Here is an 8119-nt window from a genome sequence, read left to right as displayed (position 1 = left end):
CCGTTAAAAACAAAACTTAGGTAATCACCTCTTCCGTTAACTATCACAATGATCATACTCATATAACTACTGAGTCTCTTTATTCTTATAAACTGAAGGGAATTGTGCTCAGTAAGGGTGGCTTTGGTGCCTTCATCTCCATCACCACTCTTGTATCAGACTTTGTTTCACCGCCACCACCACTACCACCATCACCACTACTATTACCACCACTTCTACTACCACCATTACTATCACAACGACCACCACCACAATCATTACCACCACTGCAGTCATTACCATTATCACTACCACAACCACCACCACCAATACCACCAACACCACCACCACCGCCACTATCACCACTACTACCACCACCACTACTACCATCGCCGTCACTACCACCAATACCATCGCCATCACCTCCACCACCACCACCACCACCACCACCATCACCACCACCAGCACTACCACCACAGACCCATACTCAGAAACGCTTTGCTCTCTCTCCATGACTATTCTCAAAAGCCTTACAGATGGTCAGCCCGGTTATCAAGAGTGTTTTCCTGTTTATAATGCAGAAATATTGTTAAGCTATCACCAGAGCAGAAAAAATACCCTTGAAAACCATTAAAAACCATTGTCAACATGGCTGGACACACACAGCATTCATAACTTACAAAACAATCAAACAAAATATAAGAAGGGAATGTAAAGAACAGAATAAAAGGAACTGAAAAAGAAACAAGGTTAACAGACTTAACACACCCCAAAAATTTTAACAAAATATAAAGACATTAAAAAGCAGCCTGACTAGCACAAAGATATGATATATATGATACAAGACCATAAGAAATATACAGAGTGGAAGAAAATGAGCAAATATTTAAAGACATATGGAGCAATGTTTTTTAGAATAAGCCCCACAGAAAATCTGCAATATGATAAAGATACAGAATTGCTAGTTAATAATTACATCACCAAGAACAAAGCTCAAATGCTACCCAATCAATAAGGCAACCCTGACAATCCAAGTAAGGATACCTATTCCACAGCACACATCACATCACACCACAAGAAATAAAGCAAACAATAAAACAACTCAAAAACAACACACCTGGTGGAACAAAAATAAATAAAACCATATCGCTAAACTTACCAGACAACGTCCTCGAGATCTTCGCCAGACTACTAAACATCGCTCTCTCCATGGGCTATTTTCCACAACCATTCAAGCACGCTGCAATCACACTCATCCCCAAACAGAACAAACCAACCAATGACGCAATTAACTACCGACCAATTTCACTTCTAGAAGTACCTGGTAAAAATTTTTAAGAAAATAATCAATAAAAGAACACGAACATTCCTTGAATCTAATAAAATTCTACCAAAGCCCCAGCATCGATTTAGAACAGCAAGATCCACAAACACGGCAACAGCAACAACAGCAGAAACAATCTCAAAAGCTTTATCACACAAAAAACAATGTTGCGTTGCACTCAGGGACGTCTCAAGGGCGTTTGACAAGGTATGGCTAAGTGGACTAAAGTATAAGCTTAATCAAATAAAATAATCCAGCATCCTTAACAAGATGTTATGTAGCTTCTTAGACAATAGGTCACCATCCATATCACTAAATAACTACATTGGGGTACCACAGTGGGGTACCACAGGGGAGCAGCATCTCACCCACACTCTGCACTATATACACACACGACATTGCAACACCAGTCACAGACACCACAAATATCCAATATGCAGACATCACACAAATCATCACATATGCAGTTAAATAAAAATTAAAAAAATGTTTGTAAAGAGAATATAAAGAGAAATAGAAAAGAAAACACTAATAACTACGAAAACAAATGGAAAATCAAAACACACAAACTTTCACATTACTTCTTATAACAATGAAAAAGATGCAACCAGTCACCATAGAGGGAACGACATACTATACGCAAAAGACACTAAAATACTGGGGCTTAAACTGGGCACACGGATACTCAAAACACATAAAAGACATCACAAACAAAGCACAAATAGCAATAACCACCATTAGAAGATTATATGCACTTAATACTAACATCAAACTATTCTTTGTAAAAGCGTGCGTACTGCCAATACTTACTTACCCAGCACACGTAATCTCTACATCACATTCACTATCGTTACAACGACAACAAAACAAAGCACCACGCTTCGTTTATAATGAGAAATACTCATATACCAAAAATTACAAAGAACTACATATACTTGCAAGACTAGAGCCAATCAATGCAACGCAAGAGGAAACCAAATCAAACACAATATACACACACTCAAGGACTTCACGTACACAAGCACAATACACGAGCACAAACAGGGAAGGGAACACGCCTGGTTCAAGAACCCAATCAACACTTTATCAAAGGCATCACCGAGACCATTATACACATAAACCTCTCAAAATTAATACTCTTCATACACTCACATGAGGATCAGACATTGCTCATACCTTTTATTTATTTATGAATTAACATAACCTCTCAAAGCTAATATCAAAATATACATTATCTTTCAACAATGGCAGTCATTCCGTCATTTTTCACTCTACGACTTTCCTTCATATCTTCACCCAGTCTTTCATCTTCTGTTCTTTACTGTCTTCTTTCACCCCCACTGTCTATCATCCCTCCCCCCCAACATTATGATCCCCTCCCTGTCCTCGTCCCCTTCCTCGTCTGAACTTTATATTTCATTATTTACACATCGATTTATATTAATTTATCAATTAATAAATGATTTATTTATTTATTTATTTATTCATTTAATTATATATTCATATATTTATTTATTGATCCATTTACTTTTGCATTTATTTACTTATTTGTTTGTTTATTTATTCATTCATTTATTTTATTATTTATCTCCATTTATTTATCTATCTATCTATCTATTTCTCTATCTATCTATCTATCTATCTATCTATCTATCTGGCTATTATTCTATCAGTTTATCTATTTCTATATTCATCTATTTCTTACTGTTTTATTTATATTTTGCTATCTATTTTTTTTATTATTTATTTATTTTATATATTTTTTCTTTTCATATTTTTTAATTTTTTTCTTGTTTATTTATTTATTTTATTTATTTTTATTTAATTTTATTGTTTGGGTAGAAATATTCTCCATTGAAAGACATGTTGTCCGAAAAAAAAAAAACGATACATTTATTTTCTCCTCACCGCCTCGCTTCGCCGCCTCAGTCACTCCTGCGCGCCCCTGCCATCACCGGGAGGATCTTTGTCACCCCACACTCTCACTCGCTGCTTTCTCTTCTCCCTTCGCCGGGTGATTTACTTACGTTACTTTAGTTATTATTTTTTTGCCTTTATTATTTATTTTTTTGTATTTTTATTTATTTTGTTTTCGTATTTATTTTTTTATTATCTATTTTCAATTTATTATTTTTTTTCCTGTTTTATTTTATTCATTTATTTTTGGTTTATTAATTTAACTTTTATTTTTTATTACTTTTCCGAATTTTTTTCTTTATATTTAAGCAAACTCAACATAAACACACGCATTTATTACTGAAGGCAAACGCAAAAAAAAAACAAAAAAAAAAACAAGGACTTCCTGTGTTACGCAAATGACGCATCTACAAGCGCCTCGTCGCCGCAAGAACTCAGCGGCTGCCGCCAGGGCGCGTGGCGGCGGCCTCGCGGTGCAGCGCATGCAGCATCTGGATCACGGCTACCAGAGGGGGCCGCTCGGCGGGGTCGCAGCGACGAGCCTGCACCACCCACTTAAGAAGGACGGACCTGGCGCGGCGGCAGCTGCTGGGGCACGACAGGAGGCCTAGTCCCTGCAGAAGGTAGGCCAGGCCGAAGGTGTCGCTCGCCTCGCAGCAGCGGTGGGTTTTCTTTAGGATCTCCGGCGCGATCCAGGGGAACTTGTCCGTGTCTGGGATCGCCTGGCTGAAGAGTCCCTTTGTGCCCACAGGCCTCGCCAGGCCCACGTCGATCACGGTGGCCACAGGCTCGCCGCTCTGGGTGGACACGCACACGTTGTCCGCCTTGATGTCATTGTGCGTGTAGCCCTGCCGGTGCATTCGCTGCAGTGTGCGGCACATCTGCAGGTGCACGCTGACGGCGTCAGCAAACGAGGGCGCCTTGCGCAGCATGTAGTCCTTGAGCGTCACGCCGGCGAAGGGAGTAATCAGCTGGCGGGTTTCAACGCAGACTCCCACCAGACGCTGCACGCCGGGAAGCTGCAGCTTGCTGAGGCTGGTGGCCTCCTCTACGAGCTCCGGCAGCTTGTCTCGGCTAAAGGTCTTGATGACCAGTTCTTCCTGCGTGCGCGGGCTCACGGTCTTGAAGCAAGAGCCGTAGCTTCCCTCGGCCAGAGGCCGTTGCACGGGACCGATCATCTCCCGCACCTGACGCCGCCGGAGCAGGGGCACGCCCACCAGCTGCAGCTTCCGCTTGGCCCGCGTGTCCTTAGAGCAGCCGCGCTGATTCTCGCCACCGCCGAACTTCTCCTTCACCTCACTGAACCACTCCTGGTAGGAGCGCTCGCGCCTCTGCTTCTTGGGGCAGGCAGTGCGGCCTGAGGCAGGCGACGCGGGCCGCTTGTTGCGCTTCGTGGCGGGTTCCTCGCGCTGGAGGTAAGCGGGCACTGCGAAGTACATGGTCACTTGTGCTTGCTGGCAAGTCAAGGTGGTGTGCTTCTGGTCGCTGCTTTGGAAGAGCGCTGGAATGATTCTCCAGAGGATGGGTATCCTTGGTAGGACTCACCTACCCTCCGTACACCCGGCACACTTATTATTAAAATTGATAATTTCATTTGACGCAAATAGCTGAGTGGTGAAAAAAAAATATATTGACTACTTAACATCTTCACTACTGCGATCAGATCCTAGCTGATTCTTGATTTCCCTTCAATCATTTCCACCGTTACTACCACCGCCACTACTACCATAACTACTACTACTACCACTACAAGCATCTTCTCCATGTTAACTTGTAATGCACAGATTGCGTAGACAAGTGGACAACAGATATTGTTAAAGTCCATATATTTGCAGCTCTCGTAGTGTAGTGGTTATCACGTCTGCTTTACACGCAGAAGGTCCCAGGTTCGAGCCCTGGCGGGAGCATTCCTTTTATTTAAAGGCTGTCAAAGAAACACTAGAGTTCGGATAATGAGAATGGAGTTAAACTTGCCTAGTACTGAACACTGAATAAGGAGACTTGCAATGGGTGATGCTCTTCGATCTATAAGGAGAATATTAAATGATGATTTGTCTTGTGCACTGTTACCTGAATGAAAAGAGAATCCTAGAAATATATTAAGATATGTAAGAATTCTGTATGATGTCATGACCGAGCACATCACTATTATAGTCAATGTGCCTCTTTGCCAGCTCACGCAAGAGTTAGCCATGGCAGGAAAACTGTGTTAATGTAGATATCTTAAAGTTGGAGCGGCAGGTAGATGGCTACGGCCCCAGGGAACTTAGGAATATATTTTTTTGGAAAATAATAATATAGATTCCCTGATGTAATACTCTTCATGTGTACGGCGATGGTTTGGTTTTGAATAATGGCAGAGCAGGATGTGGGTATTGACACGACAGTGTATTGGGGAAGAGGTTTTGTGCAGGAGACAGTTGATAAAAGATTATCTGATGTTTCATCAACACACACACACACACACAGAGAGAGAGAGAGAGAGAGAGAGAGAGAGAGAGAGAGAGAGAGAGAGAGAGAGAGAGAGAGAGAGAGAGAGAGAGAGAGAGAGAGAGAGAGAGAGAGAGAGAGAGAGAGAGAGAGAGAGAGAGAGAGAGAGAGAGAGAGAGAGAGAGAGAGAGAGAGAGAGAGAGAGAGAGACGTTTTCTTCTTTAGTCACCCCCTGCAAAACAGTTAGGAATACCACAGAAAATAGTTCTTTCCATGGTTAGCTATCTTATTTTGGATTCCATTCCTAGTTCAATACTATCGATTGTTCTTTTTACAGTGACTATAGCGAGTGAAGCAAAGATAGACAGAAACACACAAATACATATATTAACATAGTTCGGTTTTTCAAGAAACTATACCTTTGCATTATTATTTAGATATGAACTACAGGCAAGAGATGGATTAGGAAAAGATTAGAATAAAGAGAAAAAAATGGAAGAGGAAGAAGAGAAGAAAAGGAAAAAGAAAGGAAGACAAGAAAGAAGGGAGAAAGAGAAGGATGAGAGGGTAGAGGAGAAACTAAACAATGAAAGGAGAAGGAGAAGAAGAAAAAGGAAAGGTAAAGGAGAGGAAGAGGAGAATGAAAGAAAACGAGAAGAATGATAGAAAGGGAAAGAGGAAGAGGATATGGAAAGGAGAAGAGAAAGAGGAGAAGGAAAGAAGAATGAGAGGAAGAGAAGTAGGAGATGAAGAAGAGAAACAATGGGAGAGAGGAGGAGGGGAGGAAGAAAAGAGAAAAGAAGAGTGAGAGGAGAGGAAGAGGAGAAGAGAAGGAGAAAGGAAGGAAGGAAGGAAAGAACAGTACTATTCACCACGCCGGCAGGTCGTTGGCCCTCGACACCGCCGAACCTCTCCCTAACCTCACCGAACCACTTCTGGTAGGAGTGGTTCGGTGAGGTGAAGGAGAGGTCTCGGTCTGTCTGTCTGTCTGTCTGTCTGTGCACCCTTCTTAGTATTGTCAAAGTTTATATCGAAAGTATTGCCTGTCATGGATTGTTTGGCCGTGTGTGTGTGTGTGTGTGTGTATGTGTGTGTGTGTGTGATTTTCACGGAAGCATTAACTTCAATAAATTTATTATACAAAGATATAAAATAATAAATGATCACACACACACACACACACGTAAGTACAGTTGAACGCACTGTTGATTATTCGTAAACTCAAATATAGAGCAAATATAGAGACTTGCCTTCTCTTTTTTTGATAAGTAACGTAGATGACTGCTTGAAGGGAGATGTGACTGCTGGATACTGGGTAGCTTCTTACTGCCCCTTGAATCGATCAATTAGGAAAGAGTGTGTGGCGTTCCTGTGCACAGCGTGTAGAGGGGGACGGATCTTAAGATGTGCCTCCTTCCCTTATTTTGATACGATTATAATGTTCTCATTTTTATGTGTTATCATTCCTCTTATTACTTCCATATGTACTATCAATTATTACTCACTCATCTTCTATCCTTTCTCCATGTTCTGTATTAATGATCATTGCAGTGGTGTGTTACGAGGTTTGGGTTTAGCAACAAAGTAATCTTTGTTTTAACATTGAGCATTGTCCGTCTCCAGCTGTTAATTGGGTACCTACTGTCTATATTTTTACGCATATACTAGTAAATGTTTTTGCTGTAGACAAGATAGTGTTTCAATTGTTTCATGTGTTTCCTGACGAGCTATTGGGTCAGTGAGACAAAAACAAGCAATTTGCTACATGAACCTAAGTCTTGCTGTATAAAGAGGAAAACAACTTGCAGGATTTATAGCAAGAATGTAGTTAAACGTGTCGAAATTATATTACATATGTAAATACGAGGCCGGTAGTTACATAACTGTGGCCCAGACTAAGCACCACACACTCGTATACTGTACGTTCACATCATTAACTCTTTTAATCCCGTCCACCGCTGGTGGAAATCATATTACGGTCATATACAGTAGTAAAGAACATTTAAAAACTATGCAAACACTGCGTTATAACATTCTAGCCAGAAGGAAGGCGGAATTCAAGTAACCACCGACCCTGAGATAGTGAGAAGCTTCGAACCAGGGAACCCGAGCAATGAGACACGCCAGCCAGCGCTGCTCACTCCAGCCGGCGAGGTTTTGTGTGGTACACGTGTGCGGTCAACTCTTTTTTTTTTTTTTTCACGTGGTGATTTGCGGTCTAGGTGACTCGGGACTGCAGAGGCGCTACCTGACGTGAGTTTCCAGCGGCCCGGGAGGTATGTTACGTATGTAATGAGTGTATGTGTGGGTATTCCTGATGTGTAGTGAAGACTTTGGTGAGCGCACCGGCCGGTGGATGACGCCGATGAGCCGGGAGACTGTCGAGTTGCCAGACTATTACATTTAACACTATTAACACTATTTATTGCAAGAATTTTACATTACATAAGGCCTTATAGCTATTGAGTC

At 41.6% G+C, this 8119-nt stretch overlaps 1 non-coding gene across 1 annotated transcript; it reads left to right on the top strand.

Annotated features, from left to right (window-relative positions):
• The first annotated feature begins 5054 nt into the window (after nt 1–5054).
• Trnav-uac (transfer RNA valine (anticodon UAC)) lies at nt 5055–5127 on the top strand. Its single transcript has one exon. It is a non-coding gene; the product is annotated as a tRNA-Val (tRNA).
• The last annotated feature ends 2992 nt before the right edge of the window (nt 5128–8119 follow it).

This window comes from Scylla paramamosain, chromosome 18 (assembly GCF_035594125.1).
Source record: "Scylla paramamosain isolate STU-SP2022 chromosome 18, ASM3559412v1, whole genome shotgun sequence".
Taxonomy (NCBI): domain Eukaryota; kingdom Metazoa; phylum Arthropoda; class Malacostraca; order Decapoda; family Portunidae; genus Scylla; species Scylla paramamosain.
This window is presented reverse-complemented; position numbering and strand designations above follow the sequence as displayed.